Raw genomic sequence first — 18,092 nt, 5'->3', positions numbered from 1 at the left:
AACGGTTTCAAGGTCTATTTTTAAGAAACGATCGCCTCCCTGTTGTTATTATCACTGACAGAGACCTAGCATTGATGAATGCAGTGAAAACAGTGTTCCCAGAATGTACAAACTTGTTGTGCAGGTTTCACATTGTCATGAATGTCAAGGCCAAGTGCAAATCTTTAATCGGTCAAAAAAATGTCTGGGACTATGTGTGGATAACTGGGGTACTTTGGTTGATTGTCCGTCCGAACAGCAGTTCACTGAGTGCCTTCACAAGTTTCAAATAGCTTGTTCACCTTGGTCAATGTTCGTTGATTATGTTAACGAAACATGGATTATCCCACACAAGGAAAATTTTATTATAGCCTGGACGAATAAGGTCATGCACCTAGGCAACACAATAACAAACAGTTATTAAAATGTTATTTTTTTCAAGTAAGGGTTATTAATAAATGGTATTTAATTGTTGTATATTTGTAATGATTGTTGTGTATTTTAAATGTAGGGTTGAATCTACTCATTGGGCTCTAAAAAGAGTATTACAAAATAGCCTTGGAGACCTGTGTAGTGTTTGGGATGCCATGAACAACATGATCACGCTGTAGCACGTTGAAATTAAAGCATCATTCGAAACTAGTACGCATGTGGTTGGACATGTATTTAAAAAAAACCTTATACAAGAGGCTTCTTGGAATGGTTTCAAGGAACGCCTTAAATGAGATTGTTGCTGAGGTTGAGCGTCTACGTTATCTTGGCAATGATCCCTTTTCTTGTGGTTGTGTGATGAGAAGCACACACGGTCTTTCTTGTGCATGTGAGCTATCTAGGTATACTGCTGGCAGCATCCCAGTGGATTCAGTCCATATGTTATGGAGGAGACTTTGCTTTTCAAATCAAGGGTTATGTGAGGCCGAAGTCAGCATCAAGGAAGAGATTGAGACCATATCTAAAAGATTTGAGGAACTTGATGTGTGTGGCAAAGTAACTCTCAAGAGTAAACTTCGAGATATTGCATACCCTGATCAAAACTCTATGTGCCATCCTCCGTCAAAGGTTAACAGTAAAGGTGCACCGAAGAAACCGATGAAAGCCAAAGAACCACAAAGCGTGATCCGTCTTACTGGGAGTATGTTGATGTTTTTCATTCTGTTCAAAGCAGCAACTCTTCAGTGAAACATAGTGCATCATCTTCTGAACCGCCGAAGCCAACAAGGATCATCCCGATGTTGGATCAATTTCTGCCATTTATACAGGGTTTCATTCACAATGTTGTGGATGTCAAAGCGGACGGTAACTGTGGATATCAGTCCATTGCTGCTTTATTAGGTATGGAAGAAGATTCTCTGTCGTTGGTGCACAACGAATTGATTAAAGAACTTGGCAGATGGTCGCATGACTACACCAATCTCTTTGGTGGCACAGAGAGATTTGAACAATTAAGGTTGTCCCTACTTGTTGATGGGTTTTCCAAGGTATGTTTTTAGGTTATTTTTTTTAAGAACAAACTTTAAATAACTTAGATGTGTATGTTTGCTTGATTCAGGTTAGTGTGGACAAGTGGATGGATATAACAGAGATGGGATATATCATTGCATCAAGGTATAATGTAATTCTTGTATCGCTGTCCCGACAACAAAGCATGACATTTTTTTCTCTTAGAAGTCAACCACCACCCGATTCTTCTGTGCACCGCATGATATGTGTCGGTCACGTATTTGGAAATCATTTTGTTCAGGTACATTGAAGATAGTTAGTCTAACTTTTAGAATTATGCAATCACTTCCCTGGTTCATTTGACTTAATAGTGTTTGTTCATGTACAACATGTTTATTTGAAAGACCATTGTCCTTTACTACCTCTAGCGTTGTTGTGGTCAAGCAATTGTTTTCCTCAGGTAAAGCAGTGGCCAATTCCATATATTAGTAGAATGCAGCAGTACACAAGCTTGACGACCTTCAAAAGAGACTATGTCGACCTAAATGAAGACTGAACATGCATTTTTATCTAATTGTATTCATAATTTGTTGTAAGTCGTTAATCAACAATTATTAAGTACTTGTTGCGTTAAGAAAAAAATTAGTTGGTGCAACCAAAATCAATTACGCATGTATGATACGTCGTTGTCATAATTGACAACACATAATGATATGCATGCATATTAAAGTTTGAGCGTGACACGACATTCACTGACTTGACAACACATTCTAATGCACGATACAGCTTGACACCACATTGGTTTAGTAGGAAACATAAACACGAAACATGTTCACGCGTGTCTATTTTTTTATAAAAAAAGTAAATCAATCATTTGGTGAGAACCATCTATATATATGAGACACGATAAACACTAATAAATCACACATGAACTTGATTTCACATACTCTCCTAATTGTTACACAAAGTATGACATTTTTAGGAGAAACTAGCAATCAGACGATTGTCAACTCAAGGTTGGGTTTCATTTTTTCAAATGGATCGATTAGTCACAATGATACTGGGGTTTACTTTCAAACTTCCACTCCGGTGCCCATTCGAGTACCAAACAACTGTGATTTTGCAACGCTGAAAACCAAAATACACATCACCCTTAATCTAACCCATGAACAATTTTTTGGATGAAATTCACTACCGGCAGCTAGTCACATAGACAGGTAACTATTTTCGCTTTCGTTGTATGCAATTGAAAAATGACAACGATGTCAACACCATGTTAATGTGTAATGATCAATTTTCGTGTGTTGGTCCAATTGAATTGTTATGCACTGTTGGTAGAACACCAGATGGAATATTAAACTTACTTGAATTCACTATGACCCCTACTCATGACGCGTTCCTGTATTACAACAGGAGGTGGAACATGCCACGCTAGAACAACTTTGTAGGTTGCGCGTTCGCAGGAAAAAATCCAAAGAAATTTGAAATTCCTTCTAGATGTACCATTGATGAACTGAAGGATTTGATAAAGCAAGTTGCACCTAAAGGGATTCCCCCTCATGGAATTCACGAATCACAAATGGTAAGACAATTGTTTTTTCGCCAACCAAGTCGTTTTGAGTATTCAAATAAAGTTATAAAATATGAAATTATTGAGTTGAAAACCAACGATGAAGTGTTGAAGGTGTTAGTACAGTCTAACTGCTGGAAAATATTTAGGCCAATAGAAATTTTAGCTGTTTTTACTAAACATGTTATGAAAATGGAAGACGACGTGGTTACATCGCTAAACGACTGAATGCAAGGTTTACTTTTTAATTTTTCATGTAAGTTTTATATGTTTACAATGTGTTTGAATTCCAAAATAAAATTGAATGTATTGTTTGAATGCAAGTTTCATTTTCCAGTATTTTGAAACAACATGTTGGTGTCCATATGTTTGATCATGTATTTTTTTTGAATTCTTTGACGTTCAGACCTTAGGCATAGTTTAAAGGGTCCAAATCCAATTTTTTTATTTATTTTGTGGTTGTTTTTTTTAGGTGCTATTTGATGGAACCGGTTCATGATGTTATTTTTTTTGTGTTCTTTGACGTCCAAACATTAGAGAAAGTGCCCCTCGAATGGCGTTATTGACTCCCGCATAATTTTTTAAAAATGCTGAACAGGGGTACTTAGACATAGTTTGAAGGGTCCAAATCCATTTTTTTTATTTTGTGGTTGTTTTTTGAGGTGTTATTCGATGGAACCGGTTCACGATATTATTTTTTTAGTGTTCTTTGATGTCCAGACTTCAGAGAAAGCAGCCCTCGAATGTTGTTATCGACTACCACATAATTTTAAAAAAATACCAAATATGGGGTACTTAGACATAGTTTGAAGGGTCCAAATCCAATTTTTTAAAGTCTATAATTTTTATTTCTTTTTTTTAGCTTCACATTTTTAATCCAAACTTCATAAGAGTCCAAAACTTGGCTTAAGAACCGGGATTGGAATCGGAATTGGTACGTCAGTTAATATGATAAAATAATATACATCACAATCCGAAAACTTTTACCATGTGTTTAGATGGGAGATATTTTTAATCTTATAATAATACCCCTTTTTATTTATAATGTATAATTTTTTATGTTATATGTTTTATATTTATTTTTAAGATAATGTGATCATTATTATTTATTAATTTTATCAATCATGGAAGGTGTTTCATATAGTGTGCACAAAAATTAAACTATATTAAAGAAAAAATGTAACAAATACAAAAAATGTTGTCAAGTACAAAACATAAAAAACATCATCAATGCTCTTTGCGTCATCTTTGTCGAGCCCTAACAGTTCCATCTGCGCTGGCACCTCCCCTGGCGATCTTGATGCAATCTTCCATGATATCATATAACTCTGTGCCTTCCGTGATCATCCTAAGGTTGAGCACACGCTCCAAGCTTTCTGTGATCGCTTTATAGCCTTCGTAATCATCTTGTGACAGTCATAAAAAACATTTATTACAAAATTTAAAATAAATAACGATTTATAAAACATTGAACCAACTTATCTTATCAGTGTATGTCTAGGGGGATCAAATGCCAATGGAACCTTTGGGATTTCTGGCTGGACGTACTCGTCATGCTCTGGGGCAGGTGGATGTTTAGGCTCATCACCTGCTTGGGTCGGTATGATGAACGGGTGAGATATTTGGAAAAACCACTCAATGTAATTCGCAGATACCTGCCCAGGCACTACACAAATCTCACCCGTAGCTGCTACGTGGTCCGAGAAATGCATCCACCTGTCATCTATATCATCATATGACAATGAAGCGCTAATAGGCGACAGAGGGATGGTTTGAATGTACCCAAACTGGCGTACCACCCTCTCTGGTCAAATTGTGACCACAATAGGACCCTATCTCAATTGACCCTGGAACGATGAAATCAACTCAAACCCCCTAACCTCTCGATGGTCAGTGTAAGGCAACCAGCACACATCTGTGACCGTCAAAGTGTCGCAACGTGCCCGGTACGACGCTCCTGTAATTCCCTTCATATGAGCTTTCATCATCAGCCCCTGGCAGACATGTGGGGATGTCTCCTCGTACGCATTATCAGTGACGCACTGATGCACGCTCGGAAAGTGCTCGTAGATCCAGCACTACAAAAATGAGGTAAATATAACATAAAAACATGTTTACATAATAATCCAATGTAACACGAACACAAAATTTACCTGTAATAAAGTGAGGTACCCCCCAATCTGCCGTGTCGTGGTCCTAGAAGCTTCATCTAACTAGTCATACATATGAACCAGCACAACAGCTCCCCAGGCATAGCCCCCACTCTGACCCAGGTCGCGAAAAGCCTCAAGATGCACCACATGAACATGTGTTGCACTCTTGTTAGTAAAAGAGTGCAACTGACTAGGTGGAGGAGATAAGCTTGAGCTTCTACAATCCATCGTCGTGCCTCACATCTCATCTCATAGATCTCTCGAACCCATGACAGGCATACATATGCCCCGCGCGCTCGTACTGTCTCGGCTCTAGCCTCCTCACCAGAGCCTCGAAGCCGTGGAAGGCGCCACTGATAGGAAGATACAGGAGTGATGACACATCATCCAGCATGATCGTCAACTCTCCTATCGCAAATGAAGTCAGCACTGATGGGTCACGTGGCCCACCAGGGAATCCCTCATCAGCATGTGACCCCTCAGCACCATCACGACCTAAGTCCTCTGCAACAGTTGCATCTATGTCCGCAGTCATCTGAGGTGCATCTTCAGTCATATGAGGAACATCCTCAGCCATATGAGGGACATCCTCACTCATCTGAGGAACATCATCCGTCATATGAGGAACATCCTCAGTCACCTGAGGAACACCCTCATCAACCGCAACATGTACCCGTTGCCTATGGGCTGATGCGGTAGGCCTACACCTCTGGGGAACATCAACTGCATCATGCTCATCCTCTCTACCCATGTCTCTGCCTATAACCCTAGCTAAAGCACGACCTAACCCTCTTGTTCTAACCATGATCTACAAATCATGAAGAACACGTATTTTTTTGGGTCAAATTAACTATTCATATAATTAAAAACCTACATATATCATATCATATTACCCTAAGCATTGTTGACTACCCTAAACTAAACCCTACACACTCAACCACTAAACATATATCATACACTCAACTAGGTCCTAACCCTAATACCATATTTTTTATGCAAATATAAAAAACAAAAATTTAACCTTATATATAATATATTTTTTTTTACTTACCACCATGCAAGCATAAATATTTCTATTATTACAAAACAAAACATACACAACTTAATTTATATAAAAAAAATAACAACTTAATTTATAAAAAAACTAAGTTTTAAAAAAATTAATTCCTTCTTATGGAAGAACCTTCTTCTATAAGAAAACCATTCCTACGGAAGAAGGTTCTTCCATAAGAACAAATTGTGCTTACGGAAGAAGGTTCTTCCATAGGAACTTATGGAAGAAGTTCTTCCGTAAGTATAAATTGTTCTTACGGAAGAACCTTCTTCCGTAGAAACTTCCGGAAGAACTTCTTTTGTATGAGTAACACGTCTTCCGTAAGACTCATACTGAAGAAATTCTTCCGTAAGACGCTACGGAAGAACTTCTTCTATATGACTGTCACTACCTAAATAACACATACGGAAGAAGTTCTTCCGTATGTGTTGCACCTATTCAAATTCCTCTGAAAATCCTAATCTTCAATGGCGTCTACCCTACAACCAAAATCCAACGAAAAAAGCTTATACTAGGTACAAAGGTTAACTAACCTTGACGATAGAGTGCAACCTCGACGGCAAGTCCAAAAATGCTGGAAGAATGAGCTACGCGACGAAGGAAATGGCGGAGGAAGAAGAAGAAAAGACGAAGCGGAAAAAGTGGGATGGGTGCGCCTTTTTTATTTTAAAATAAGCCCAATGACATTTTTGTCCATTCACACTAATTGTTGGGTGCACCAGCAATGTTGTTGGGTGCACCTAGCAACACCCTACATAGAAATCGACAGTTGCTATATCAATTCCTCCTTTATATTGATGCACTCTCTGTTTTCCTTTTTTTTCAAACTAACCTTCAAAGTGTACTCCCTTTGTTTCTTTGTCCCCCAATTCAATTATTTTTTTGGAAAAAAGTATACCTCCCATTTCTTATCACTCTTCCATAACAACACACCCCCCTTCCATGCACCTAAGGCAACCAATTAAAGTTGTGATCAAGTGTTTGAAATATTGCATTTGTTATCTGAAATAGGTATTCAAGAATGATTTTTTATATTATCTAGAAAGCCTTTTCTAGAACTCAAACTATGTTCCAGAATGAACATTTTGGAATGCCCAAAACCACACCAGAATCCAGCACCATGTCAAAAAAGAAAAAAGCAGCCAAAACCAACCACTAGAAACCCACCACCACACTAAAAACCCAATGGCCAAAACTTAGCAAAAAGAAAGAAGCACCCATTCCAAGCTTATCTTCAATGGCATTACTTTTTAGGGTTAGGGCTTCAAATGGCTTTATCAGTGTCATGCGCTTCTGAGGTGATTGAGGTTGGTGTATAAAGGGTGGCATGATGGGGGTGTAGGGGCCTCAACCGTACAAAGAAAGAGGGAGAATGGGGTTGTTTCAGGGTGGTGTGAGGAGGGCACTACAGGGGTTGTTGCCGTCGTCGCACTTCCAAGTAAAGGTTTGGGCAACACACAATGAAAGGAGTGAAGGAGGTGTTATAGGGTTGGGGAAGGGAAGTGCTATAACACACAAGTCATTAAGGATAATTTTGTCATCACAAAATTGCTTGGGAGGTGTAGGTCAAGAGATGGATAGTATAGGAAACAAATGCCTCAATACTACATAGTAAAGTTGCAATTCCATCCATAACCATGCTTTTTCTCATTTCTTCCCTTCTTACCATCTATTATTTTGGGATTTTTATGCTTCCAAAATATTCCTCACAATTATGCATTTTTTTCCCTAGATGATACGTATTCTCCACTAAAAACAATTATGTTGGAGCCAAATAGGATCATGGGAGGCAAAGTTCTACCTATGATTATTTAACTCAATTGCATACTTAGAACATATACTCGAGATTTTTTAATTAAGCTAAAATAACCCTACATCTATTGATCCACATGTTTGATTGTCCTCACATGTATGCAGTCTTTGTAACATTAATCATTTTTAGACATAATTAATTCTTAAAAAAATGTTCATATTGGGGTTTTTCCACATGACAAGGGCTAGGGATTTGTATTGTTAAATAGTTGGCATAGAGGCACTATAATGCTATTGCATTGGGGAATTTCTTGGATCCGTGATTTAAGACTACATCTGTTTTTTTTTAAAGGCAAAAATAAATTTTATTTATTCTACTACAATGCTATTGAGGCCACCATGGGTATCGTGGTTGTAGCATGTGTCCTAAGCCATCTTATAATCTTTGACGAGTCTCCATCCAATTGAACATCGAGTTAATTAATACTATGTTAATTTTTTTATTGTATTTGATTTTTATTTGCATACAACTTAATTTTTTTATAACATATAAATGATATATATCATGGCTTCAAATCAGAAAATAACCTCTTTGTATATGTAAAGGTAAAACGTGTTTAATGACAACTTTTTCTCATACCTTCTCATAGCGACATAGTGAGGAACCCTCAGCCATCGAGATGAGATATTTTTAAAAAATATGTAATTGATATACATCATATATTTTGACCGCTATGCAACTTTCGATATTGCTTGCAATGCTATATGGTGTTGTGAATATGTAATTGATATACCTTCTCATAAAGACTAAATTTAAATTAAAGAGACTAAAGTAGGACATACATTCTGAGATACTAAAACTGAATTTTTGAAATTTTAGAAAAATTAAAAACATATTTTACCCCAATAAATAAAAACATTCCTACCATGAATGTTAACGAAACATTTTTAATGTCTCTTATAATCACACTTGTAGTTATTTCACGAAAATATCATTTTTAAAAATGTAGGTAGATATCTTGAAACAAATGTCTCAAAAAAAGTTCACAATTGTAATGAGGAACAGTGATCGAGAAGCAATATAAAAAAATGATGACAAATCTTCGCTAACATAAAAAATTTCTAATTGAAATACACCTCAATGATATGAAAAATATTTAATATACACTCACTTTCTTTTTATGGTACTTTAAGTTTGCTACATTTTCTTCATCTCACTTGTTTGTTTTGATAAATTTACAATGGGACATCAGATAACCCCGACAGAATTTCACTCTTGTAGGTTCTTCTCTTAACTTACATTTGTGTGCCTTACAAATTTTATATATATATATATATATATATATATTCTTATTTTTTTATTTCAACTTAAAATATCTATTTATTTGTAGACGGGTTCTCGGGTGGACAACTCAAAAATGTGTTCTATTGTGGTACTTTTGTTTTTTTACATATTTTAAAATATGAGACAATTACCTAATGTCCTTAATTAGTAAAATCCGAAAACCTAAACCGATCCTATTTCTTCCGTTCCGCCTCCTCTTTCACTCCGTTTGTTTTTTCTCCTCCTTTGCAACCATCTCTTAGACTCTTATAGCACCGCCTCCTTCCTCACGCATATGCTCCACTACGTGTTGTTTAATCCTAAGGACGTGGTCTTCATTGCGCTTTATCATCATCATGTGCCAACGCGGTCTCACAAGGTGGGTTCTTCGGCCTTATGCTCTTCATCCTCATTGTTGGTGCACAATGCCACAAGAATCTTTTGGTTGCGAAGGTTTACAACACACTTTCTCTGTTGTGACCATTTTACGCAGCACATTCGATCATGAAATTATTGTGGAGGAATGTGTGATCTTGTTCTTGTTTGGGTTTGGGTTTCGTGGGTGATATGCTTATGGTTGTTAGGGTTAGGATTATGTGAATTTCCAATTTTCGAATTTAAAGCTTTGGGAAATAACAATGCATATGCTCCACTATGTGTTGTTTAATCCTAAGGACGTGGTCTTCATTGCGCTTTATCATCATCATGTGCCAACGCGGTCTCACAAGGTGGGTTCTTCGGCCTTATGCTCTTCATCCTCATTGTTGGTGCACAATGCCACAAGAATCTTTTGGTTGCGAAGGTTTACAACACACTTTCTCTGTTGTGACCATTTTACGCAGCACATTCAATCATGAAATTATTGTGGAGGAATGTGTGATCTTGTTCTTGTTTGGGTTTGGGTTTCGTGGGTGATATGCTTATGGTTGTTAGGGTTAGGATTATGTGAATTTCCAATTTTCGAATTTAAAGCTTTGGGAAATAACAAGAAAATTGAAACTTCAATTTAGTCTTTTGTGGTGTGGTCCAATCACTACTAAAAAAATAAGTTTTAACATCATCATGTTAACATCGGTTATTTGAAAACCGATGTCGTCAAGTACCTACAACATCGGTTATCTGAAAACCGATGTCGTCAAACACTTACAACATCGATTTTTCAAATAACCGATGTTAACAACTTCATTCAATGCGATTTTAACATGGGTTATTTTAAAACCGATGTCGTATAAGCACTTACAACATCGGTTTTAGAATAACCGATGTTAATATAAACTCTTTTTAAAATTATTTATATATTCATAAAAAAATCATATATTGAGTTATTAATTATATTTTAATTTAAAAATATAATAATTAATAAATGATAACAAATTGAAAAGGTAAGCATTTAAAAATTAAACTAAATTTTTAAAATAAATTATGTAATTTTAATTTTATTATTTCATGATTATCATTTAAATATAACACACATTTATATTAATTATTTCATATTAGTTCATTTGAAAAAAAATTGTTTTTAATAGTAGAGTTTAACTTTTATAGAATTTTTATAAAATGTTGGTAAAAACAATTATATCATCAAAAAATTAAAATTTATTATTAATATATTTTATTTTATTATTATAAAAATAAAAAATTTATCATACAAAAACATTTATATAGACAATGTATATATTATTTATTATCAAAATGTCTAATAAATATTTAAAAAGTATATTTTATGAGATATTTGTCATCATTCAATAAGTAAATATTAAATTATCATTATATTTTAAAATCTCTACAAACTTATACCTACGACTACTTTTACTTATGGATATAATTAACGGTAAATTAAATATATATAATTTATTATTTAAAAAATTAAGATTATTTATTTTATAGAAAATATAAAATTTTTAACTTAGTTATAATATTTTATTTATTTAAATAATTTATTTCAATGAAAAAATAAATTTAACCTATCTAATTTTTTATTATTCTAAAAACATACATCACAAAATTCCTTAAAATATATTTTTACAACCACCTAAATAAAATATAAATTTAATTTTTACAAATAATAAAAAATCATACATTTAAAAGATAATTCTTAAAATAATAAATATAAAATTCACTATACTTTTTTACTGCAAACTCACTAAACTTATACTACATAAAATATATGTAAAAAGAGACACCTACATAAAATATATATATAAAAAAAAGACTCCTACAAAGGAAGAGCAAAACAGAATCCTTACACACCATGTGACACATCTTTTTTGCATTTTGAAACTGGAGAAAACCCTAGAAACCAAATCCTCTCTCGCATTGCCATCTGCCTCCATAATGATAACACTATGCTTGCTACAATCATGGCAGACATCATGGTAACAAAGGAGATCGAGGACACCGCGCTACGTCTATGCGTCGATCTCTCCACTCTCGATCTCGACGCCATTCGCCTCCCTCCCGGCGAAGATTGCGGCCTCTTGAGCCACCTTTTCTCATGCTTGCAGCCTCTTGAGCAAGTTCTCGAAGGAGAAACGTGCTTATGCTGATTCCACCGTTGGAATTGGTGGAAAAATAGAACCTAAAAAAGGTATAACCTTTTATTTATTTATTTATATTATTTCCCCTTGTGAAATTGCTTGTGACGAGAATTACTGATGGGGGTGTTGTTTGTTTGGATTTGGAAATTCCAGCGAGTACCAAGGATTTGTTAGCAAGCTTACAAAACTCATATGGGGCCTTAAAGCTAAGCGCTTCTGCCATGGAATTTCTTCCCCAGCTTGTGGAAAACCCCTGAATTAAGAAGTCTAGTTGTGCTACTATATTTTTTTATTGTTATTTTTTTTTCTGAAGTCTAAGAAAAAAGTTAAAAAAAAAAGTGATTTTTGTTCTATGGAATAATTTAGGGAATTTTGACTTATGATTTTTTATCTTTATTAGTAGATTATATGTGAATTTCATTATGATTATAGTTGGAGATGGTGAGGGATCCTCTGGATCTGAGGCGGTATGCGAAAACTGAGGACGGTGATGACCTAACTCAAGCATTGGTGGAGGAAATCATAGAGAAATGTCTTGGTTTCGAAGTTGAGCAGAGGAGTTTGGTGGTACCTTTCATTTTGTCTAACATTGATATTTGGCAGACCAATAGCTTTGAATGCAAATGATTACCCTATCTTTATCTCTATGCATTATTTTTTTAATCATCTAATGTTTCTTGTTTTTGATAGATTGGATATTGGTCATGTTCTTATCGTCTGTTTCTTTTAGTGAAAGATATCGTTAAATTGTTCATAAAAGTAGCCGTTTAATTACAAAAAAATTGTCTTTTGTAGATTCGTATCAAGAGTTATGCCAAGAGGAAAAGATTTTGTATAAATTGATATCTGGTCTTCACTCCTCCATATCAATTCATATAGCTTTTGATTATCTACTTGATGAAGCTACAAATTTGGTAAATCTCCCATTCCTCTTTTCTGCAATAGCTTGTTTTTTGTTTGAAAGGAATATTTGTATTGCTTTTGATGAATTAATACAGTTATTGCATATTTGAGCATGTAGATAGACCGCTGTTTGATTTTTGTTTCACAGCCTAAAAGTTTTAATTAATTTGATTTTCTTAGAGTATTATGGACCTTGTAAAATTAAGTTATTGATCTTTCTATTTACTAAAATAATTTGGATGTAGCTCATTTTCAAGCCACCTGCATTTTTTTTTGGCATACTGGCACACCCATGTTACTCTAATACATTTCACTATGAACTTGAGAAAAATGTATTTCAATATCTAATTTCTTTCTTTCCTTTTTATTATTCCAGTGGGGACAAAATCTTACTTTGATGTATGACCGAGTCCTAAGATACCCTGATCATGTCAGAAATTTGTATTTCACTTTTCTCTTTGTTCTGCGAGCAGTAACCAAAGTGAGTATAAATTGTGATGGTCTAAGTTCACAAATTGTGCATGTATATACGAATCAATCTTGCTATTTTTTTTTTAGAAATACTTGTTAGTTAATGCAATCCACATTCCTCTTTAGGCTTTAGATTATCTGGAACAGGCAGAGTATGATACTGGTAACCCCAATGAGGACCTTACAACACAATCCTTGATAAAATAGCTACTTTACAACCCCAAGCTTCAAGCTGCATGTCCAATTCCATTTGATGAAGCCAATTTGTGGAAAGGCCAAAGTGGACCTGAGCTAAAACAGAAAATTCAACAACAATTTAGAAACATCAGGTATTACTTCAAACTAGTGGAAGTGGACTGAGCTCTGTCTAGCTAAATATTATCCATTAATAACTTGCAGGGCTTTGTTGTGGCTTAGTCTCTTGTAAGCATGCATCATACTGCTAAAAAATGACAATTGATTACCAATGATTCGTAGTAATGCTTACAAAACCATTTTTGTGGAAGGAATCATAGTATATATAGGTTGGATTCTATCTAAAATCCCATCATTGATATTTTTAGTCCTACAGTATGGTTTTTCTTTTCATTTTGAGTTTTCCACATACTGATGGATGCTAAATTGGTTTGGTTTATCTGGACTCTTTGATTGCTGATCTAATCTGAACATAAGACAACTAAATGACCACTCCTTTTACTTGTTCTCCATTTATTATTCTATTACTGATTCAACTTACACTTTTGATTTATCTCATTGGCAATGGAATGTTATTTTGTGGAATGCAGTGCATTGATGGATTGTGTAGGATGTGAGAAATGTTGATTATGGGGTAAGCTATATTATATATCTTCATATGTCCTTTTACTTGTATCTGCACAATGCATACAATTCATTTCTATATTATTATATATCTTTCTAGCTTCCTCCATATTCCACAATACCTTTTGTGTAATATTATTGAAGGAAAGCATTTTCAATTTTTTAAGGACACCTGCACTTTTTATAATATTGTTTCAATACTTCCTTATCCTTTTCAATTTATTTAATTATTGAATGGTTTCAGTTCAAATTATTTAATTAATTCCTTTCACCCATTTTTTCTTAATTCTTTTTCAAAATAATTTCTTGATATTTTTTTGTTAACTTAATATTTTTCATGTGTGATTCGAACTCGAGTGGTAATGGAGACGATTTTACAAGCAACGTGAAAAGGCTCATAATTGATTTGGTCACCATTTGAAGGAAGAGAATGTGAAAGAGTGAGGTCAGAGTTGCCAGTAGACGAAGACAATCGTCATCAGGTAATAACTATTTACTATTTTGTGTTCACGGTTTCTTTTTCATAAAATTTTATTCTTCAAAATTATTAATTAATTATTATCAACAATTTATTCTATGTAAAATTTCAAATTATTATCAGACAAGGTTCAAGGTTGAAGGGTGATATTTTTTTTTTGAGTTTTTAAAATCTACCGATCAACTATAAAATAAATTTATAATCCATTATTGTTGCCCTTCATGTTTTTCAAAATTATTTATATATAATTATTACAAGCATGACTCATCAAAACTCTTTTATAGTCATAAAATAGCATGACTCTCTTCGATCCTTAATCAGCCATTGTAAACAATTTTCAAAATTTGTCTGAAAGAATCTCATAGATAATCTTAAACCCTCAATTATTATATTTCATCACCCCTAACATCTATTGTCATTTTTAAGTTTAATAGATAAGTAGGTCTTCAAAGTTTTAGAATTTTTTTAATCAGATTCTTAAATTAAAAAAATTATAATTAGGTCCTTAATTTTCTACGTACAATTTTTATAATTAAATTTTTAGAGTTAGTAAATTTGACACAAAACATTATTTTTCTAACGATTTTAAGTCATCATAAATTATTTTCAAGGACCCAATTACAATTTTTTTACAAAATCAATAACTTAATTACATTTTATTAATTTAAATAACAAACTCAAATTTTTCAAAAAATTTAAGAACCTACTAATATATTAAACTTTATTTATTAATAATGACTAATTAAAAACCTCAAAATTAATATTACTTCAATTTTTTTTAATTCTTATAATTCAACTACAGTTCATGTAACACACAAACAATACTTCTCCAAATACTAAAAGTTATATAGTATTCATAAAACTATTCTATATATAACTCATCGTTAGTAGTCATAAAACATACAACTATTTTATAATCATAGTTTTAGTATCCATAAAATATATAACTGTTTTACATATCACAATACTGAAAAGTCAAACCAACAATAATAAAATAATCATTTAAATTTTATACATGATACATAGAATTAGACAATTAATATATTATTATTACGTAATTGAGTTAAGTCAGATTTACAACTCGTGAATCCATTACTAAATTAATTATAATTTTGTACACTAAAAAAAACTTAACCTAGCTTATAAAATTTTAATTGGATTGAATTTGATTTAGTAGATTCACATCCTCCGCTTACACTCCTAAGCTCCTGAGATATAATTTAGTTTTATTTCAATTTTTAAGAAAGTAATTTAATGTCATAAGATATTCAAGCCTAGTAATATTCTACTCAGACTAACTAATAATATAGAAGTCGTCAAATTCGTCATAAGATAGTAATTTAACGTCATAAGATATTCAAGCCTAGTATCTAACTTGATGATCTTTCAGTTGCAGCTGCAAAGGAATGAGGTAATTGCATTGACGAACCTTCTCAATCGACTCTCGGAATCCTTCAAATTCGTCCACGAAGTGGGACCTACAGTTGAAAGAATCATGGAAGGAGGACATTTTTCTGCTCATACAAGAACTGATTAGCTCATGGAAAAAAATTTGGTCCTATGTATCTAAAACTTAGGTAACATGCTCTCTTCTGAGTATTTGTCATATTTCTCGTTTGTTGTACCAAACTGAGTATTACATGTTTGCAATTTGCAAGCTATAAATAAGAACCAAGTTTTACCAATTAAAAAAAGAACCAAGTTTTAATTCTTTGATTTGTTACCTAGGCATATCCCTCACCTAGTTGCTTCCTGCCTTGGCGTTTGTCATAGAAGTTTATTTCATTTTTGTGTCTACATCCTTCTTGTATCCACTTCTTTGATCTATCTTTTAGCACCCAAATTATTAACAAAAAAAAAGTGGTTGGATTTGGGGAACGTGAAACAATAGAGCAGGATGGAATGAAATTTGGATTGTTAAACTAGAATGGAATAAATTCCACTCCATTGCATCCAAAACCCCAACTTGGATTCACTTATTTTGTTAAGATATATATGTAAGTTGAAAATAAGTAATATTTATATCTTATAGTTTGATAATTATCATTTAAATTTGTTTCTAGATTAATATTGAGATTGTAAGTAATGTGATATTGTAATGAAAATAATAATTTTAAAATATTTTAATTTAAAATAATATATTTTTTATGAATTGATTCTTTGGTTTATTATAAAACAAATAAAATATTTTTTGTTTTTTTTTATATAAAAAACAACATCGGTTGTTTTAAAATCGATGTAGAAAGTGCCCTTATAACATCGGTTGTTTTAAAACCGATGTAGAAAGTGTCCTTATAACATCGATTGTGACAAAAACGGATGTTGTATATGCACTTTCTACATCGGTTAGGCCTAAAACCGATGTTATAAGGGCACTTTTACATCGGTTTTAAGAATACCGATGTAAAAAATGTTTCAAAATACATAATTGAACATCGTTTTTTTTAAGAATCGATGTTGTTATGCATCTTATAACATCAGTTTTTATCAAAACCGATGTTGTTTTTGCACTTTTTTTTTACATATTTCTTAATATATTACATCGGTTTTCGTAATAACCGATGTTGTGCAGTGTATGTTAACATCAGTTTTTTGAAAACCGATGTTAACGTTGATAAAATTAACATTGGTTTTTTAACCGATGTAGGAAGTAAAAAACAACCGATGTTAAAAGTCTATTTTCTAATAGTGAATTTTTGGATTTAGACTTTACGAAAAGAAGGAAAAAACTAAAACTTTGATTTGGTTTATTGTGGTGTTGTGTGCTTTGTTTATTTATTCCTTTGATATAGTGTTCTTAGCATAATTAATGATTCTTGGTTGTTGCATGAAATCAAGGATGCTATCTCCTTCGCAGGGAGCTTAGCACCTTTGCTGCTTTCTGCAACATGTCAAATAGCTTAGCTTTGTCCCGATTGTAGTGCCATGTAAAGCACAATGGAGTTTCCAATTGCATTGCATGACATATGAGAAACTTTCTCGATCTTGTAATTCTTGTGCTTTTTTTTTAATAATTGAATTCCCCATTTTCTTATAAATTTTATGAAAGTTGATGTCTATCCCAAAACATTATTCTCCTAGTTCGCTCTCACCCTCCCCCCTCCATCATCTCCCTCTCTCGATTCACTTTCCTTTCACCTTCATCCTCCACATCATTGCCCTTCCATAAAGGTGCAAAATAAAATGGAGGTTTATTACTGGATTTGCATATATGATTCTGTTTTCTAAGTTTGTGATTTTTCACTTTATGACTTTCTTGATTTGCATTTTGATTTACTGGATGACTTTTAATTTTTTAGTCTATGACTTTTCCAATTTCCAGGTGTGTATGTGCGATTCTAGTGTTGACCCATAAGGGGATAATAAAAACCCTTTTAGGCTAACACTTTATAAGAAGACTATGGTCTCCAATATACCAATCCACCAAAAGCTCATCCTTAATTCTCTTCATCTGAAGAGAGATCGACGCCCCGTTAGAAACTCAAGAGGTTAGGTTGAGTAAAAACCATTACGCTAGGCATCAGCTTTCCTTGTTGAAGAATGCTCGAATCAGGAACAGACAATGGATCTAGGTATTTATTTTAATCCGTCAGATATCGGGTATGGGTATGG

The 18,092-nt window shown here is 33.5% G+C and overlaps 1 long non-coding RNA gene across 9 annotated transcripts in view; it reads left to right on the top strand.

The window, feature by feature from the left end:
- Positions 1-11,498: 11,498 nt before the first annotated feature.
- The window catches only part of LOC100785690 (uncharacterized), a 13,239-nt gene continuing 6,645 nt past the window's right edge, over positions 11,499-18,092 (top strand). For 2 of the 9 annotated variants that reach the window (XR_003267676.2, XR_003267677.2), the window contains exons 1-8: positions 11,499-11,859; positions 11,963-12,376; positions 12,605-12,723; positions 13,089-13,193; positions 13,310-13,512; positions 13,969-14,484; positions 15,871-16,057; positions 17,803-18,052. This is a non-coding gene — a long non-coding RNA (uncharacterized lncRNA). Of the gene's footprint in view, positions 11,860-11,962; positions 12,377-12,604; positions 12,724-13,088; positions 13,194-13,309; positions 13,513-13,968; positions 14,485-15,870; positions 16,929-17,802; positions 18,053-18,092 lie in introns of those variants that run through there. The other 7 variants (XR_003267678.2, XR_003267680.2, XR_003267684.2 and 4 more) reach the window with 6 other exon arrangements.

Source organism: Glycine max, chromosome 7 (genome assembly GCF_000004515.6).
Source record: "Glycine max cultivar Williams 82 chromosome 7, Glycine_max_v4.0, whole genome shotgun sequence".
Classification (NCBI taxonomy): Eukaryota; Viridiplantae; Streptophyta; class Magnoliopsida; order Fabales; family Fabaceae; genus Glycine; species Glycine max.
Note: the sequence above shows the minus strand (reverse complement) of the source record. Positions and strands in the feature narration are given on the sequence as shown.